A 19047-nucleotide genomic window follows, 5' to 3' on the forward strand; every position below is an offset into this window, starting at 1 on the left:
TCTTTCTGTCTAAACATGCATAGGATCGCACCCTAAATCTCATTCCTGTCATCTTCCCTTAACCGCTCCAGGAATCCTTACTGTTAGCTAACTGGCGTCAGTGGGCTGCTACTGCTCATCCATATATACCGCAAACTTGAGCCAGATTTCAGGGGACATTCCCAGCCTTTCCCCTCCAGCTGCTCCTGCTCCTGTAGGATCCAGACTTGCCTTTGTCACCTGGCTTTTCCAGGCATCAGGCCCTCAGCCCTTCATTTTCAACCTCTGGCTGGCTCCAGATGTGAGGCCACCCCTGGCAAAATGGCCTCCACCACCCATGGTCCTCTCCTGGTTAGCTGACTGCCAGCAGCGAGCAGCTGCAGCACTATGATCTGTGAGCCAGCCACCATTGTTAACTACCTACAATGTTTGGACGTAGAGTATGACAGCCCATTTAAAATGGTGGCTTTCCAGATGTCCACTACTGCTACTCAGTAAGTGAAGGCAGGAGGGTGATCCCAGAACTGGCAATAACATCCATGAACGCTGCTTGGGAGCTTAGGTCCCAGGAGGTGCCCAAGGTTGCCTGGTGCTGACACAGAGCTTGTACGATATCTAGTGACACCCTGCTGGGTCTGATTAGCACAGGGGTGTTGAACCTCTTTCAGCCCAAGGGCTGGATTCCATTTTGCAGAAGCCCTCAGGGGCCGCATTCCAGTAATGGGTGGGGTCAAAGGCAAAAGGGGCAGGGCCGTAATTTAAAAAAATACCAGCATATTGTAGCTTAAAGCTCTTCCTGCCAGTCACTAAGCCTTAGGAGAAGCATCTCAACCTTTTAGAATGGGAGAAAAACTGAACAAAATATCAAATGATTGGTGTCTGGGGGAAAGGGGTGGCCATTTGGGAACCCCCAGAGAGCCGGATTGGAATCCCAGGCAGGCCAGATTTGGCCTGCAGGCCCGAGGTTCTGCACCCCTGGATTAGCAGAAGTGCCAAGGTGATGATGAGATGCTTTGGCCAGTTGATTATATGAGTGTGGTTCCATAGATTTTTCCATTTATTAATAATCAATAAACAGAGCCCAAACTCCAGAAGGGGGAAGCTAATATGTATAGGAAACATGTGCAGATCAGTTCTGGGGAAAGAAGAGGGTGAAATGATATGCAATGCAATGCCACAAGACCACTGTGTGTTGACCTTATCTAGGAAAATGGATATTTTGCTTACATTTAGACAATATATTTTCAGCATGCAACTCCTTTGCTCAGGGAACTGCACTGGCTACCTATTCGCTACTGGGCCAGGTTTAAGGTATTAGTACTAGTGTACAAAGCCCTAAACAACCTGGGACCAGGATATCTGAGAGAGCACCTCCTTTACCAACCTGCCCAGTCATTGCGGTCATCAGAGGGCATGTTCCTGGTGGTTCCACATGAACCCATAGCCTGGCTGGAGTCCACCAGGAAAAGAGCCTTCAGTGTGGTGGCCCCTTTCCTGTGGAATTCCCTGCCTTTGGAGGTCAGGCAGGCACCAACATTGTGTTCCTTCTGGCACCTCCTGAAGACATTGTTATTTCAAGAGGCCTTCTTGGTGTGACCAGCCACAGTTTATTAAATTTGACTTTATTGGAATTTGTCTTTTAAAAACATTTTAACTGTTTTAACCTGGTGTTTTATTCTTTTACCTCTGTTATTCACCACTCTGAAATCTTCTGATGTGGAGCAGTATATAAATATTGTCAATAAATAAATAAATAAATAAATAAATAAATAAAGTGATTTAAAGTGTTATTCAGGATTTCTCTACAATTTTGTTGCTCTGTGATCGAAAACATCACACTCTCTTACGGGGCTTTCCACAAAATAGGAGTATTCATATTTGGAATACTGGAGCCCAAACTTGAATGTTAACATTGTTTTCACAGCTGATCTCAAACTAGGTGATTCCCACTTCATAGCTACATTTACAAGTGGGACTAGGGGTGGGTTGTTGATGGGTGAGTTGCCAGGTTTCCAGGAGTGGGTGATGGCATCGCTGAAACAAAAGAGTGGGATGGACTGGCTATCCACAGCCCAGTGGGGCAGGAAAAAGAAAATATTCTTTTGGCAAATCCCCATGAGAAATGTTTAATATATAGGATGGATAGATAGATAGATGATAGATAGATAGATAGATAGATAGATAGATAGATAGATAGATAGATAGATACTTTATTGCTTAAAGACATAGGCCACAGCAATGTACATTAAAAAGAAGGGGGGGAACAGTACAGTCCAGTCACATGAGAAATGTTTAAAAACTCTGCCAATAAAGCTTGAAAATCCTGTGCTCCCCTCTGCCATCTAGTGGCTAATTTATAGAACTGGTTTATGAAACTGAAACAGATTTTTTCCTCAAAATTCCCTAGTGTGAATATTGTTGAATAGTCTCCATAGAGCCTCTGGATATTTGGTATTCATCCAATGATAACTGAATTCAGCATTTCATATCTGACAATTGATATGTGACAGTATTTATTGGTTGACATGCAACGATTTTTTGAATTTGACAGTATTGATAGCTGATAAGGTGTTGTATCAAAGGGTTTTACAGACATTTCTACCTTCAGGGAATACTTTCCATCTCAGCTTGTCTACAACAGAATTTTGCATGCTGCAGAGAATTCAGAGGAATGTTCCGTTCACATTGGACACTATTTGGTCTCACTAGTTCCCGTTGTAAACTGACAGCGTAACCCAGAACACACCTTAGAGCAAGGTCAGCCCAAGATATTTTGCTGTCTGAAGCGAAGAACAAGATGGCACCCTCTCCCATTCCATGTACAAAAGCTGACTAGTGTGGCAATTAAAGCTTTCTTCAACACTGGTGATGGGACAGCATCCTCTACAACACCTGAAGGCAGCAGACTAGCTTTGGGGGCACAGGGCAGGCTGTGTGGCACTCAGCTCTCTCCTCCATCACTTTGCTGCCTCTCAGCATCTGCTGCCTGAGGCAACTGCCGCACTCTACCTAATGTTAGGGCCGGCCCTGCCTCAGCAGCTACTCATTGCAGAGGAAGACCGGTGCCAGTGGGCAAACTTTCTTTCAGGGAAGCTGGTCTATCATTACTACTTTATCTATTTATTTCTGAATTTCTGCACTGCCTTTCGGGGCAAAACTCTCCCAAGGTGGTTCATATCAAAACTATTAAAAAATACTACACAATTCATCATCATATATCAGTAAAAACTTCAATCCAAACTAAAAAGATTACATTAAAATGCAGTAATTGGAAATAATACAGAGCACCATATATATTAATTTGAAATAGCTTGAAATAAAAGGGTCTTCAAGGTCTGTTTAAGAGTCATTCAAGTAAGGGCCATACGTACCTCCAGGGGTGAATTTCACAGATATGGGGCAACCACCAAAACAGCCCTATTTCTAGTGCCCACCATTCTGATAGATCTTGATCAAGGCTGACCTTAAGGCCCAAGCAGGTTACTATGGGTCCCAGAGGTCCTTCAGATGACCTGGTTCCAAACTGTTTAAGGCTTTAAAAGCCACTTTCTCGTTAATAGTCCTCGGATAAGCTCCCAAACAAACCATAATTCCCAAGAAGACAGTCTGAAAACCACTGCTGTCACATTTTGCCAGAATTTGATACACAGCATGTAATGGTGTTTGTTTGTTTAATTTTATTGCATTTAATCAATGACATGCTATAGTCTTAGTATTGGACAATATTTGAAAGCTGACAGCTTAGGACATCCAACCAAAATAAAAACAACCAAGAGATGCCAACAAGTCTAAAGCATTCAGATTTCAAATGTTGAGGTACACATTTCACATTCAAAATCTGAATCTGAATTTGGAATTTCTCAGTCAACATTTGAACCTAGAAATTGGGAAAATCACATTCTGAATATTGGGGAATACTTTTTTTTCAGATCTACCATTTGCATGAGGGACCACACTATGGCTGCAATTAGGGATGTTGGAGATATATGCAATGGAACCAAATGAGTTTGGATTTTCTTGAATCCGACCTGTGGATTCCACAGTGGACCAGCTTTTCCCCTGTCAGGCAGATTCCGTGGACTTGCGGGCCAATTTTCTAGCTTTCCTGAATTTTGCTCAAATTACATTGCAGAAAAATACAAAGAATTTTTAAAAACAAAAATGCGCATTTCCCCCATAAGCTAAAGCATGAAAATGTGCATGGGGGGAATTTGTGCATTTTGCATGTGCAGAATTGTGGAACTGTGCATGGGTGCATATGCAAATTTGCACAAATTTGGAAACAAAAAAATCCGATTCCATTGATGGATGGACGACAGAACAAAAGGCACCTGACAATCTGTGAAATGCTGATGAAACAGATTTTACATATCCCTAGCTGCAATCCTATGCCCACTTACCTAGGAGTAAGCGCCACTGAACTCTGTTGGACTTACATTTGAGTAGGCATTCATAGGATTGCACTGTAAGATTAAAACTAGACATGATACTGACATGGGATTGCCACTTAAAACAGCAGCCTTGTATCAAGTTCTCCTGTTGGAGATAACAGCAGGAGATCTGGGCAGGTGGAGGATTCAGCCAGTGTTGGGAGGAGGCTGTGTGTGGGTGTCACCCACATAGCTCCTTCCCCATTGGGCGTCAGTGCGAAAGGTGCCACTTGGGTGAAGTGACCCTGGCTGAGCCATCAGCTGGAGCTCTCCCCCAGCTGTCGACTTAGTCTGGACGACTTCAGTGCATGCTTGCCCAACCCCCCAATGGTGGAAGCTGGCATGCAGTGAAGCAGGTTCATGGCTCACCTCTGGGTGGATGATCCACCCGGTGTGTTGACCAGGAACCAAATGAGAGGCAGCTCTATATTTGGGGCAAATGAGGCAGTGACCCCCTGCCTGTCCCCCACCCACTTGTGGCAGAGAGAGCCCGCCACAACCAGGCATGTGCTTCACTGCTTTCAAGTGCCGTATGAACTGGAAGTGAATGGAGTGCAATTCAGCGAAAGAAAAGAAAGTGGAGGGGGGAGTATCTCCTACTTACGGTTCAGGCATTGTGCAAACAAATGGTGTGCCTACAAGTCGAAAGAAAGATAATCAGCATCAAGGAATGGAACTCAAACCCAACATTTAAAAACTAATGCAAACTACTGCTGCATAACATGAACATTTCCCCCCATTTAGAAAAGGCAGGACTGAGATAACAGTATCTGTTGACCCAGCGATGAAGTTTCAATATATTTTTTTAAAAACAAAAAACAAGAATTGGCAGCCCTATAGTTGGACTGTGTATCATTGAAAGTAGTGCTCTCAAGCTACCAAAAATGATTGCCATGACAGTGAACATTTGTTCCTCTCCCTGAGACTAAGGGGAAATATATATATATATATATATATATATATATATATATATATATATATGTATGTATGTATGGGGGGGTTAAACAGACCAGATCTAGGAAGCCCTGATGGCATGTTCAGACATTTGCCATACTGTTCCAAGCTGAATTATCCAAATGTATGGTAGATAGGGAGAAGCAATAGGCACAAGGCAGCCAAGCATCTGGTGGAAATACAGACTTCAGATCAAGATGGAGCATTACTCTCTCCAGGCATGTCTTTGATAGATAACACACTTCTATTGTTTACTTTATGAACCGCTGCCACCGTAGAGAGAGAGAGGTAGTGGCAAAGATGAGATGTGCAGAAGGGAAGCCACAATTAAGGAAACTAAAAAAGGAACAGAATGCGGACAGCAGAGTGAATAATTCCATGCATGTCAATAATTCAGCTTCTTGGCCTCAAGAATTCAGCTGCTTCCCAAATATAGGTTGCCTACAATCCCTTTCAGCCCCTCAATTTGACAGTGTAAAAATATTTCTTTTGGTTGATACTTTTGGCATTAGGGACTTCCCTGGGAGGAATTTGCAAAATCTGCAAATCCAAATAAACACTTGAGTGTTAATTTAATGAACACATTCGTGTTTCAGAGGTGAAATTTGTATAAACATATTTAGATTTAAAACTATAATGCATTTGAAGGTCTTTTTTCTGCTTTGCCTTTAGACATTCTGTATCCCAGTTTACCTTCGGATTATATTTTGCAGCTTTCCTATATATACAGGCAAGGTAGAAATCCAAGAAATTTGATAGAGTTTGTCCTAAAGGACCTGCATTCAAGCCCTAGCTCAGCCATAGGTTTATTGGCTTTTGGCAAATTGCTGTCTCATTGAAGATAATCCTAAATAAACATTAAATCAAGTGGAATTTGAATTTTAGTTCAATGAAACCCATTATTCGCCTGTATTCCCTTGATTGCTGGAGCTTAAATACATTTCAAATATTGTAGTATTTCCAAAATAATTGCAAGAGCTGGAAACATTATGATTCTGCATCGATAATTCTAGTTGGAATGTCTTTTGTGCAGATGCTAAAGTTTCATTTGCATTCCACCTCCCTAAGTGGCTGAAAGAACATCATTTTGAGGTCTTCTATATGCACCTGTTTTTTCCTCAATCATCTCACCTTTATGTCCTTCATTGGACCAATGTTTTCCACAAATAATATACTAATCCCATGAGTGCCACTCTAAAGACAATACAGAATCTGTAAAAGAAATATTCTGGACTGGATCTTTTTGCTCTTTCAAATGAATTCTCTTGATGCCCTGGGTATCACTGTGGACAGCATTCAGAAAGAAACAATCCCTCCAGTTCAGTTTCTGGTAAATTACCATGTATCGATGCCAATTTAGCAAAGTTCTCTCAAAGGTCTGTGGTCAAACACTGAATTTGTTTGGCTCCACCATGTTGTGAACTTAAGAACATCGAAGCATCCTCAAAAGCCCAGGGAAGGTAAATTCAGTGTAGAATACATGGTCAAATATAGATGTGTGTGTTCACATTAAGGTGATACACAAAAAGAACTAGCATAATTACAGCACCTCTACAGTTAGACAAGTGCTGGAATTTGATACAGAAGAAAATTTATTTATTTAAATTAAATAAATTATTTATTCTTTAGACATGCCATTTTTCCAAAGAGCCTGTTGCATATTGTTATACACTCAGCCACCTTGTTCATTACCTTTTCCATTACAGATCTGATTATTGTCATCTGCTCCAGGGAATTTTCATGAGCATTTCTCTTCAGATCGAATGATTCACAACCGAAACCTGCCCTTAAGCTTCTTGCTAATCTATATGTCTGGTATTCGTAAGGCGCTCAGGATAATAATAACAAAAAATTATCTCAACTTGCTGACAACTGCATTAGTACTTACGTGGCACGGGGATTGCAAATGTAATTGGTTTAAATGGCAGTTGCCTGGATACATCCCCCCTATGAGCTCCTATTTAGCCAGCTGATCTTTTCATCTTCCTTGAACAAAATAAAGTAACCATGCCTTTCTCCCTGCTCCAACTCATAAATCATCACAGTTCATTGGTGCATGGCTGCCTGAAGGCTCACTCTTTGATGCAGCACCTTACCTAGTGCAGTCCGGGCAGGAGAGAGGTGATGGCTGGAGGATGGAAGTTTTCAGACTGTGAGGGGATGAGGAAAGAATGAGAGTATTAAATTGAAGCCAGACTGCAACTGGCCAGTAAAAATAGCACAGATACACACACCCTTCGGCAACGCCCGCATTCACAGTGCAAAAGACAACGTCCACATACAGATCACACACCCACTTTGTACACAGCATGCACTCACACATCACACTGCGCATATGTTGCGCACTTTGTGCATTGCGCTCCGAGTACACACCTAATGATGCACACGGCATACATCTATAGATCAGCCTTCCCCAACCTGGTGTCCTCCAGATGCTTTGGGCTCCACCTAGGCTGGCCAAGTGTCCTCTTTTACAGAGGACAGTCCTCTATCTCAAGGGCTGCCAGAGGACTGTCCTCTGAAGGCATCTTCCCTTGGAAAGGCTATCCAGTTTAAAGATAAAGAACTGTAAAAACTGTTGTCCGTCAAGGTTAGCACCTGGACAGCAGGCTATGCAGACAGGCACAAAGGTCACTGGGGTCACAGGCTTCCGCAGTATGGTGAGATGTGCTATATTTTTATTTAAATTATAATAATTATTTCTCAATTGGCATCGGTACATATAAACTAGCATATGCAAATGTTATGCACATCACTGTCTTCTTTTTGAGCAATTCATAAGTGGCCACCCTAACTTCAACTGCCATCAGCATGGCAAGTAGAAAGAAATGCTGGGGGCTGTATTCCAAAACATCTGGAGAGCAGCAAGAAGCCTGCTATAGATGGGGATGGGCAACCTCAGGCCTGTGTGTCAATTCTGTCCCTCCTGGGGTCTCAGTCTGGCCCTCCAGGGTTTCCCAGATGGCCACACCCTTTCCCCGGGCCACACACCCCATCTCCCCCACCAATCATTGGGTGGTTTCCCAGCTTTTGTGCAGTTACCCCACCCCACCCATGCCAATCTACAAGGTTGAAATGCCTCTCCTAAAACGTAGTTACTGAAAGTAAGAGCTTTGAGCTCCAGTATGCTGGCATTTTCTTTTTGTGTTGAGCCCTCTCCCCTTTTACTTTTGGCCCCGTGCTCTTTGCCTTCGGCCCTGCCCACCACTGGAATGCAGCTCCCAAAGAACTTCTCTGAAATTGAATTTGGCCCTCTGGCTAGAAGAGGTGCCCCGCCACTGACATACACAATCAAAGGGAAGCCTAGATCTTAAAAAGAAGAAGTACCGGTCCCTGTGGATCAGCCTCGGTGAAGTGACAAAAGCTGAGGCAGCTAAGCAGCAGCCTTCCCACTGTCAAGAAAGCCTAACCAGATCCGCTTCTTCCTGCATTTTGCCGGCACATGCTTGCATCATCGTCCTTATCGTATATTATTTAGAAGCACCTGTCATAATTAAAACAATCTTAATTAAAAGTCACAAGCCTGGCCTGCAGGCTTCTGGTCTTGAAAAGGCCTCATGATTTCTGTGGTGCAGAAAGAGCCATAGGAGGCCCACAAGGGGACCACGAGCGATCGGACCCTGCTACTTCCAGGGGAGGGGAGATGACCCAGCCTCGGAGCACCAGTGGCTGCAGCAGCAGCAATAGGAATGGGGTCGGGTTCTAGCACCAGTTGTGGACTCAGACTGGTACTAGGCCCCTACTTCCAGGCCTTATACGCCATTGCCCCTGGAAATTGGACTCCTAGGGTTGGGCCATTCATCTCAGTTACCTTCTGTTCCTTTACTAACAGCTCTTGTAAGCAGCAGCAACCTTATTGGTTGTGTTACAGACGGAAACTCTAACAACTGCGAATTAACAGTGTGACCTATGGGGCATCACCATGTTGGTTTCAATATGGCACCCATCTTAACCTGCCATGCAGACTATCCCTGCCTCATTTCCACTTGCTCCCTTGCAAACTCCCCAGGATCTTCTAATTCTTTGACCTAAGCCAGGGGTGCCAAATTCTGACAATAGTAATACTTGATATTGATTTCATTGTCATTTGGGCCTCTGGGTAGGGCAAGAGGGTAGATCCAGAACAAGGGGAGCTAAGGCTGCACCTGGCAGGTTGAGGGCAGAATCTGATAGCCCTGGCATGGAGCCAGAGTGTAATCAGGTAGGTTGTGGTCGGTGGAGGCTGGTGGCTCCAATTTCGGTGGGGCTGTGAATCCATTTTGGGTTTTAAATCAGAACTAGCCTAAACTTTAAGGAGCTATCCAAGGTGCAGAACCCTATCCCCAACATAGGTTCAGCACCTTGGGTAACTCCTTTAGAGTTCTGACTGAAACACAGAGTGGATTTACAGCCCCACCAAAACCAGAGCCACCAGCCCCCACTAGTTGTGGTGGAAGCTTGCCAAAATCTGACGGCTTGCTAACTTTTCAGACTCCAGTAGCCAGTATCAGGTGAAAGCTTTCAGAACACAGTTTGACTGGGGGAGGACATAGCTCCATGGTCGAGCACATGCTTTGCATGCAGAAGGTCCTAGCTTCAGTCCTGGGCATCTCCAGTTAAAAGGGGTCAGGTAGAAGGTGATGTGAAGGACGTCTGTCTGAGATCCTGGAAAGTTGCTGCAGCCAGTCAGAGTCAACCATGGTGGGCTAGATGGACAAATAGCCTGACCTATAAGGCAGCTTCCCATGTTCTAGTACAATACTGACTGTTTGGCAAGCTTAGTCACCCTGCATTTTTCTGGCTCCGCTTCCAGCACTTTGAGCCACATCAGAGCATAAGAATATAAGAAGAGCCCTGCTGAATCAGACCAAGGGTCCATCTAGTCCAGCATTCTGTTCACACAGTGGCCAACCAGCTGTTGACCAGGAACCCACAAGCAGGGCATGAGCACAACAGCACCCTCCCACCCATATTCCCCAGTAACTGGTGTACATAGGCTCACTGCCTCTGTACCTGTATCAGTACCTGCATTCACATGTTACCTGCACGCAGACTCCACTCTACCCTTCCCCCGCCCCAGCATTCACATATTGAACTGAACTAGCAGAGGTCCGAGGGTGAGGCCAGCACGGTGTGCGTCATTCAGGGCCAAGCCAGTGCCACAGTCTGCTCCCACTTCTCTACGTGATGGCCCTGCCCATGGATAACGGTAGTGAATATGGGAGTTTCTCTGAGTACGGTCACATTGGTTCAGTAAGCTTCTTGGGAAACCAAGAAGGAAAATGGGGATCAGCCCTTTCCCTTCCCGGCAGGAACATCATCTTTGGGGTTGCCCTCTATAGATCCCAACCAGTGTGCAAACTGAAGTGTATGTGGGAGGGGGTAGACAGGGTCCGATACAGAAAATATATGTGTGTATGGTAGGGTGGCCACTTTCACATTGCCAAAAAAACAGGAAGTGCCTCACAAAAAGAGGACAAAAGGGGAAAGCAATTTGCATACAATGTGCATATGCTTGTTTCAATACATTGATACAGATTTAGACCCAATTCCTCTAATTTAAATAGAATTACAATTCATCTCACCATAGTGGGGGAGACTGTGACCAGGTGACCTGTCTGCCTGCTCAGTCCGCTGTCCAGGGGCCAACTGTTGATGGGCAGCTTCAAGGCCCCTCCCTGATCTCCCTTCTTAGGCTTTTTTTTATCATTAACCAGACTTGGACTGGACAGCCCTTCAAATAGAGGATACCTTCAAATAGAGGACTGTCCCCTGTAAAGCAGACAAATGGCTACACAAGGGCAGAGGCCTTGCCTACTGAGAATATGGCATGCATACTTTTTTATTATTTTTTTATGTGGCAGCCTTTCCCAGAAGAAAGGGCAACTCTCTGGTTTCCATTTAAGCAGAACTTTATAGGCGGGGCAGAGATCTGGGCTGATATTATTTGGAAGGGTGCATGCTTGACAAACTCTGGACACTAATAGCAGGAGGCTATAGGTCACGGTTGATGAGAGCAGTTACTGAGCTGAGATGGAGAAGAGGGGAACTCAGGAGTCGACTGTCCCACAACTTTCTTTACCTCCAATCCATATAAAAATCATTGGCTAAGAAAGGTATCAGTACTGATTAATGGAAGCAGCCTTTATTAAGCATAACTTCAGCCCCTTCTTTGGGGTCTCACTCTTTTGTCTCTGAAGAGGTTGGATGGGGGTGGCAGTGCTTCTCAGAGGATGGAGGACGCCCAGTGAGCTGTCTTTGCACCTGTTTCCCTGAGTATTTTTAGAGCAGACATTATGAGAACACAGTTCTATAGTCCAACGATCACAATGCCTGGCATTTTAATCCATGCTGCTATTATGGTGCAGGCAGAGAATACAGGCAGGAGGTTCTGTTGCAGTGAGTGACAGGAGTGTCGGGCACAGCGGGATCCCACCACCACCACCACCACCACCGATGGGATGAGCGGCAGCTAGGAGTGCAATGAACCGAATGGCTCATTCTGAGGTATTTACATTTATTGCATTTTTATACCACCATTCCCCCAAAGAGCTCTGGGTGGTGTACATGGTCCTCCCTCCCCTATTTATACTCGCAACAACCCTGCGAGGTAGGTTAGGTAGAGACAGAGTGACTCTCTAGCTCAGAATCACCCAGCAAGCAACATAGCCAAGGAGGGATTTGAACCCAAGTCTCCCTGATCCTAGTATGACACTCTAACTACTACATCACACTCGTTCTAGGTGTGGATGCCTGACGATGGGACTCACTCCATCACTAATTCTGCAACTTTCTGGCCTGAATTTTTGCAATCTGCTGGTCTCAGAGGAGAGAGGCCATTTCAGCCCTGTGTTTGGCATGACATGATGTTGCCACTTCAAGACATTCTACTGGGTGCCTGACATCAAGATGAGCCTATGACGCTTGCATCTAGTGCTGAATGGAGTGCATTTCGCAAACAATCTTGTCATGAAGTCTTGTGCATCTGGTCACCTACACTGGAAGAGATTCAAAAACATGAATGTAGCACCAAACTAAATGCCCCACAATTAGCTTAAGGATAGTAATGAGGAAATAGATTTGAATACACCTAGGCACAGGGCTTCTTCACACCAGGCTCTTTATCCTGCAACTTACTGGGGTTCTGCTTCTGGATTCTTTGCAGGATTAAGATCAGCTCCTTCCACAGGCTGACACAGGCTGTTTTTTCTGGGACTTCCTTTGTCTGCAAGTTCTACAGGCTTCATTATATAGCCACTAGGTGGTGCTGTGTTATAGCAGAACTGCGCAATTTCGCACGGCCATTAAAGCAGATTTACATTTATTACTGTGTTATCCCCAAACTTTTAAAAACTGGGATAAAGGTAAGAAAGCATGGGAGATGCCCTGGAGGTTGATGACATCATGTAAAGGACCCACAACCTTCCGTGAATGGCCAATCACAAGTGTGCAATAAAAGCCTCATGTAGAAATGCATGAAATGCTCACAGAGTTGCATACCCCAGGGTGTGACCTGAAATTAAGTATTGTGGCCAGACAGAGGATTCACATCTTTGAGCAGTGCAATCACTGAGAAATATTTAGATTTAGATTACTGGCTTTGGGTGCATCCTATATCTGTCCTATTGGATCCATCTACAGTGCTCACAGCCATTTCCCCCTCTTTTGTTTGTTGCAACTCAGTTGGACCTAGAACAGTTTCCTTTGATCCTTCTGTCAAAACCCTATAAAACCCTTGGGCTTCATGCCTCAGTATTCCAGTGAGCCCAGCTGCTCCCACTGTGCTAAAATAACTTGCTGAAACCACGTAGTTTCTGAGATCCCCCGCAAAGGCAGGATACCATACTGTGATCCAGGTGGGTGACAATCTCCATGGTTCCATGGCCGTCTGAGGACCCGGTGCCCTTGCTCTCTGCTTGCCTGATAAACTGCTGCCCTGGTTGCATCCATTGGCACTAGCTCCTTTGTGAAATCAGTTTGAGCCACAGAACACCGGGGTTCTGCCACATACTCGTTACTCTTTGTCCCAGACTGCCCAGTTCTGGCTGCCTAGGTCCCCGCACTAGCTGAAGCGGTGACCCGCCTGCAGCCTTGCTCAAGGCTTCCTTTTGCTGTAGTCCCAGGAATTTCCCCATACCCAGCACTGTCTCCAGGAAGGAGATGCTGGGATCCCAGAAAAGGTATCTTTAAACTCTGCTCTATTTTCTGGAGGTCATTTCCCTATAAATCACAGCATCCATCTCTCCCATGTAGCCTTAGGGCTCTAATTTGCTTAACCCTGACCCCTTTTTTCTTTTCTTTTTTAATTTTGTTTTGACAGATGTAATTTAATTGTGTTGGCCTCTTAAAATACATTGGGTCAACTCAAATATCACCATAGTTTAGAACAGAAACCTTGATTTGAACTTCCAAACATCCAGGCACATTGTGATTTAAAGCTGCTTGTCTGAATTATTTTTCCTTCTGCTTAGCCCTCTAGTACAGGGGTGCACAATCTTTTTGGGCCTGAGGAACATATATGATGCTCAGGGGTTGGTGGGCATAGACCCCTGCACATCCCAGCACGTCCCCCTGATACAGATAGCTCTTTCCTTACTGCTAGCAGAGGCGGGAAAATAGTAAACTGTTTGAGGAGCTCCTTTTTTTTTTCTTTTTTCAAATATTTTTTAAAAAAATTAAATAACTCCAACCCCAACTCTTGCAACTACCTTGGAACCTTAGTTCACTCATTGAAATCTGGACTCAAGATGCATGTCCACAGCGTAGCAGTGAAATGGCCAAGTTTACTGGTGACACCAAATTATTTACGGTGGTTAAAACAAAGAGGGATTCTGAAGAGCTCCAAAAGGATCTCTCCAAATTGGGAGAATGGGCATTGAAATGGCAAATGCAGTTCAACGTAAGCAAGTGTAAAGTGATGCATGTTGGGGCAAAAAATCCCAACTTCAAGTATAGCCTGATGGGATCTGAGCTAGCAGTGACTGACCAGGAAAGAGATCTGGGGTTGTGGTGGACAGTTCAGTGAAGATGTCCACCCAGTGTGCAGCCGCTGTAAAAAAGGCAAACTCCACGTTAGGACTAATTAGAAAAGGGATTGAGAATAAAACTGTCAATATCACGCTGCCCCTATACAAATCAATGGTGCGGCCACACTTGGAATACTGTGTCCAGTTCTGGTCACCACACCTAAAAAAAGATATTGTAGAGCTGGAAAAAGTGCAGAAAAGGCAACTGAAATGATCAAGGGGCTGGCGCATCTCCTATGAGAGACAGTTACGACAGCTGGGATTGTTTAGCTTAGAATAAAGGAGGGTAAGGGGAGACCTGATTGTTGTTGTTCAGTCATTCAGTCGTGTCCGACTCTTCGTGACCCCATGGACCATAGCACGCCAGGCCTTCCTGTCCTGCGCTGTCTCCTGGAGCGTGCTCAAGTCCATATTCATTGCATCGGTGATGCTATCTAGCCATCTCATCCTCCGCCGTCCCCTTCGCCTTTTGCCTTCAGTCTTTCCCAGCATCAGGGTCTTTTCCAGAGAGTTTTCTCTTCGCATTAGGTGGCCAAAATATTTGAGCTTCAGCTTCAGGATCTGTCCTTCCAATGAGCACTCAGGGTTGATTTCCTTTAGGATTGACTGATTTGACCTCCTTGCAGGCATGGTGTGGAGAATGTGGATAGGAAGACATTTTTCTCCCTCTCTCAAAATACTAGAACCCGGGGTCGTCGTATGAAGCTGATTGGTAGGAGATTCAGGACGGATAAAAGGAAGTCCTCCTTCACACAGCGCATAGTCACACTGTGGAATTCGCTACCACAGGATGTAGTGATGGCCACCAGTTTGGATGGCTTTAAAAGGGGGTTGGACAAATTCCCAGAGGAAAAGGCTATCAATGGCTACTAGTCTTGATGGCTATGTGCTACCTCCAGTACCAGAGGCAGTGAGCCTATGTACACTAGTTGCTGGGGAACATGGGTGGGAGGGTGCTATTGCGCTCATGCCCTGCTTGAGCATTCCTGGCCGACAGCTGGTTGGCCATTGTGTGAACAGAATGCTGGACTAAACGGACCCTTGGTCTGATCCAGCATGGCTCTTCCTCTTATGCATAGCACCCTTCAGCTTAGTCAATGAGCTGAGTTTTGGGAGTCATTTTCCCCACCCTTTGAACCTTGTATGGACAGGTACCTTATCTATTTTGCTATATGCTTTGCTTGTTTAATATGCCTAGGACTGTTCATCTTATATAAACCAATTGAATCTACATTAGAATTTGTATAAATGCCTTTTCATTGTTATTGCAACAAGATAATTCCCAAGGATTAATCATTTATACACTTTGATTTCTGTTCAATGAAACCAACGTCTCTATTTGAATATACCTAGGTGTGTGCAGGAGGGAAGAGCGTGAATGGGACAAAACTGCCAAGACATTTGTACCATTTCAGACCATGGCTTCTGTTGATGCCCTGGGCGGTAGCCTAGTTTTCAGGGATTTACTATGGATCAGATATTGTGCAGAGTTCAGGTTAGGTCAGATTTCTCAGGTAAGCAAGATGGGAAGAGATCAGCACCACAGAAAGCTACAGGTGGTGCTGGGAATAGAAACCGGACAGAGCTGTCTGTATATTGCTACAATAAGGAGCAGAGCAAGACTGGGGATTAAATGAGAGTTTGAATGCATTTAGGCTGGTTGGCCCCACCTTCAAACTCAGGTCTCTAAACTGAGGTGTCCATACTTGTTCTCTTAAAGGGGCCTGGCCTTTTTTTTTAGCAATCTCAATCTGTGACAACATGGGAGCAGCTGGGGTCTGCTAGTGTCCTCATGGCCTTAGACCTCAGAGTCTAAGGACAATAAGGTGACCTCCTCTGGCTGCAGCGAAGCTGAACCCGGGGGTCTTTCTGGAAAGCTGAGTCCTGGCAAGGTAGAAGCTTACTGAGCCATCTCCCTGAATCTTAAACTCTGAAGCCTCTTCTTCTGAAGACAAGGGGTTGTGATCCTCTGAGGATGAGGGTTTGGGGTCCTGGTCCATGACAACATAGTATGACCAATATCAAAAGGTCCCGTAAACACAGGTACCTCTAGCTGTATGTATGGGCATAAGCATTTTCAGAGTGGGCACTCGCTAACAAATCCTTATCCTACTTGGCACCAAAGCATAATTCTTCAGGAAGGTACATTGTGTAGAACTCCTCTTTGTTGTTGTTGTTGTTGTTCAGTCGTTCAGTCGTGTCCGACTCTTCGTGACCCCATGGACCATAGCACGCTAGGCCTTCCTGTCCTGCGCTCTCTCCCGAAGTGTGCTCAAGTTCATATTCATTGCATTGGTGATGCTATCTAGCCATCTCATCCTCTGCCGTCCCCTTCTCCTTTTGCCTTCAATAAGCAACAGTAAGAACCAAACACGGAACAACCGATTGGTTCAAAATTGGGAAAGGAGTACGACAAGGCTGCATATTGTCACCCTGCTTATTTAACTTATATGCAGAGTACATCATGAGAAACGCCGGGTTGGATGAATCACAGGTCAGAAAGAACTCCTCTACTCTCTTCTTAATGGGAATGATTTCCTATAGCAGTAGGGAATAAATTGCATCAAGATCCCTTCATTTCTTCCATGTAACATTCATCTTCTGGCTCAGTTTTAAACAATGATGCGTACCCCTAAGTTCAGTTGCTAACCAACCAGAAAAAAAAAGCAGGGTGGAGGGTGGGAATCTAGCATAGCTGGATTTTAGCAGTGGTTTCTAATCCTGTCCCCATGCTCTAGTCACCCTTCAGTTGGGTTCTTTTCTTTTTGTTCTGCTTCAAGTGATACCTCTTAGGGGAATAAACAACTTTTTCCTTGGACTCTGACCTGGACCTGCAAAAAAGTGCTGAGCCCCATTAATGACCACTGGGCCCTACTGAGGCCCTGCCCAAGTATCTTTTTCTTTTCTTTTCTTTTTTCAAGAGTTTGCAACACTACTTGCTGTCAATATAGCCAATGCCTCCAAAGCATGTCCACTTTGCTTACCACTGAAAACCCACAACCACACAATGGATTGATTCCAGATCAAGTTAGTTGCATTTAGTTCCCACTGAAATCAGTGGGACTTCACTTGTCGCAATTGATTTCAGTGGGACCTGGCTACAACAAGGTCCCTGCATACAACCAATATGCAGTGCAATCCTATGTACATTTACTTGGAAGTAAGTCCCATTGTGTTCAATGGCTCTTACTTTGAGGAAAGTTTGCTTAGGATTGCACCTTTAGTCTGGATCCAGCCCAGTCAGTCTAAGGGGGGGGGGGCTTCCTCAACCAAAGGCATGGCTGTTAGGCTGGTTTATACCCCACCTCTTTTCATATGATACCTTAGACCAGCCTTCCCCAACCTAATCCCCTCCAGATGTGTTGGTTTACAACTCCCATGATACTCTACATTATAGTCTCCATTAGACTGTCCCTCCTCCCTCAGGGTGTGGCTTCAAAAAGCACCGAGCTCTTTGTACCTAGAACAGACCATAATAGAAACTCCATTTGAGGGGTGCGGGGATCAAATATTTTGGCAGAAGAATTTTATGATTACATCCCAGGACGAAATGGAGATCCTAGAGTCAAGGTGTGAGAGGCATACTGCAAAAATAGGAGAGCAACAGAGCTCCTTAGTAAAATCTGTGTTTTCCAAAGTTTTATGAAGTTAAGAATAAAAAGCGAAAAGACTGCTCGTTTACAACAGGTTGGGGCAAGAAGTGCATGGAGAAGAAAAGAAAGAGCTGCCTACACAAATGAGTCTTGGCATCTCTGCAAAGAGAAGGAAACAGTTACAGAGAAAGGATTATTTGAACCTCCTTGACCATTAGGTTACTCACAACATAATACAATAAAGATCTGTTTTATAGGTTAAATATAAAGTTTTGTTTTGGTGGTTTTCTGCAGGAGTTTGGTAGAATCAACAAATTTAGGAATGGAAATCATTTTTCTGAGAAATTATCAACATATGTGGGAGTGGAGGTTCCCTTGATCTGAGATGAGATCAGGTCCATTATTGGGATTTCCCAGGTGTTATCAAACTGTCCCAGGACAGGAGTTGGCTTGTTACATTAGGAGGTTATTTGGTATTTGGCAGCAGTCCACAGAAGGGTTATCAGCTCTCTCCTTATTTTAGGAATTAAATCTCAGTCTTATGTCCCAATACTGTGGCTGGCTCCAGAGAGGACTCCTGCATTTTTAAGAGCTATCTGAGACACACTGGCTTGGTTGGTTCAGACTCCAGGCCAAACAACAGCCTGGCGTTACATAAGCGAAGGATAGGCTCACACACTCCTTCCTTCACTCCTGCATGTCTTCATTTGGGGCAAACCATCATTTGTCGTTACATCAGAACCATCAAACTATGGTTTGTATATGCCTTCCAAACCAGAAGTGCATCCATGAACAAACTCTAATTTGCCGTTCTGGTTTGGAGGAAAGGAGTAAACCCAAAGTTTGTTGGACTGGATGTAATGACAAATTATGATTTTCTGTGAAAAGGAGGCAATCGGGACACATGGGAGGAGGAGGGAGCCTGAGGTCACTTGTATATTGCCATGTGATGGTTTGGTGTTACATGAGAGCTGAGCCATACAGCTGTAGCAAGCGAAGCTGTCACCATCGCCTTCTCTTGATGCCAGGAGGAGGAAAACATTTCTGCTTAATTTCTGTCAGGCTGCTGCAAGTGGCACAGGAGCA

The 19047-nt window shown here is 44.6% G+C and overlaps 1 protein-coding gene across 4 annotated transcripts in view; it reads right to left on the reverse strand.

The window, feature by feature from the left end:
• The window catches only part of TNNI1 (troponin I1, slow skeletal type), a 56202-nt gene that overhangs the window by 9507 nt on the left and 27648 nt on the right, over positions 1-19047 (reverse strand). For 2 of the 4 annotated variants that reach the window (XM_084853598.1, XM_084853595.1), the window contains exons 3-4: positions 7460-7513; positions 5010-5044 (exon numbers count right to left, since the gene is read on the reverse strand). The gene's annotated coding sequence lies outside the window, so the exon portion shown is untranslated. Of the gene's footprint in view, positions 1-5009; positions 5045-7459; positions 7514-8531; positions 8620-8690; positions 8848-19047 lie in introns of those variants that run through there. The other 2 variants (XM_084853596.1, XM_084853599.1) reach the window with 2 other exon arrangements.

The sequence above is a fragment of the Heloderma suspectum genome, chromosome 4, assembly GCF_057233095.1.
Source record: "Heloderma suspectum isolate Gila_16-S chromosome 4, 16-S_ref, whole genome shotgun sequence".
Classification (NCBI taxonomy): Eukaryota; Metazoa; Chordata; class Lepidosauria; order Squamata; family Helodermatidae; genus Heloderma; species Heloderma suspectum.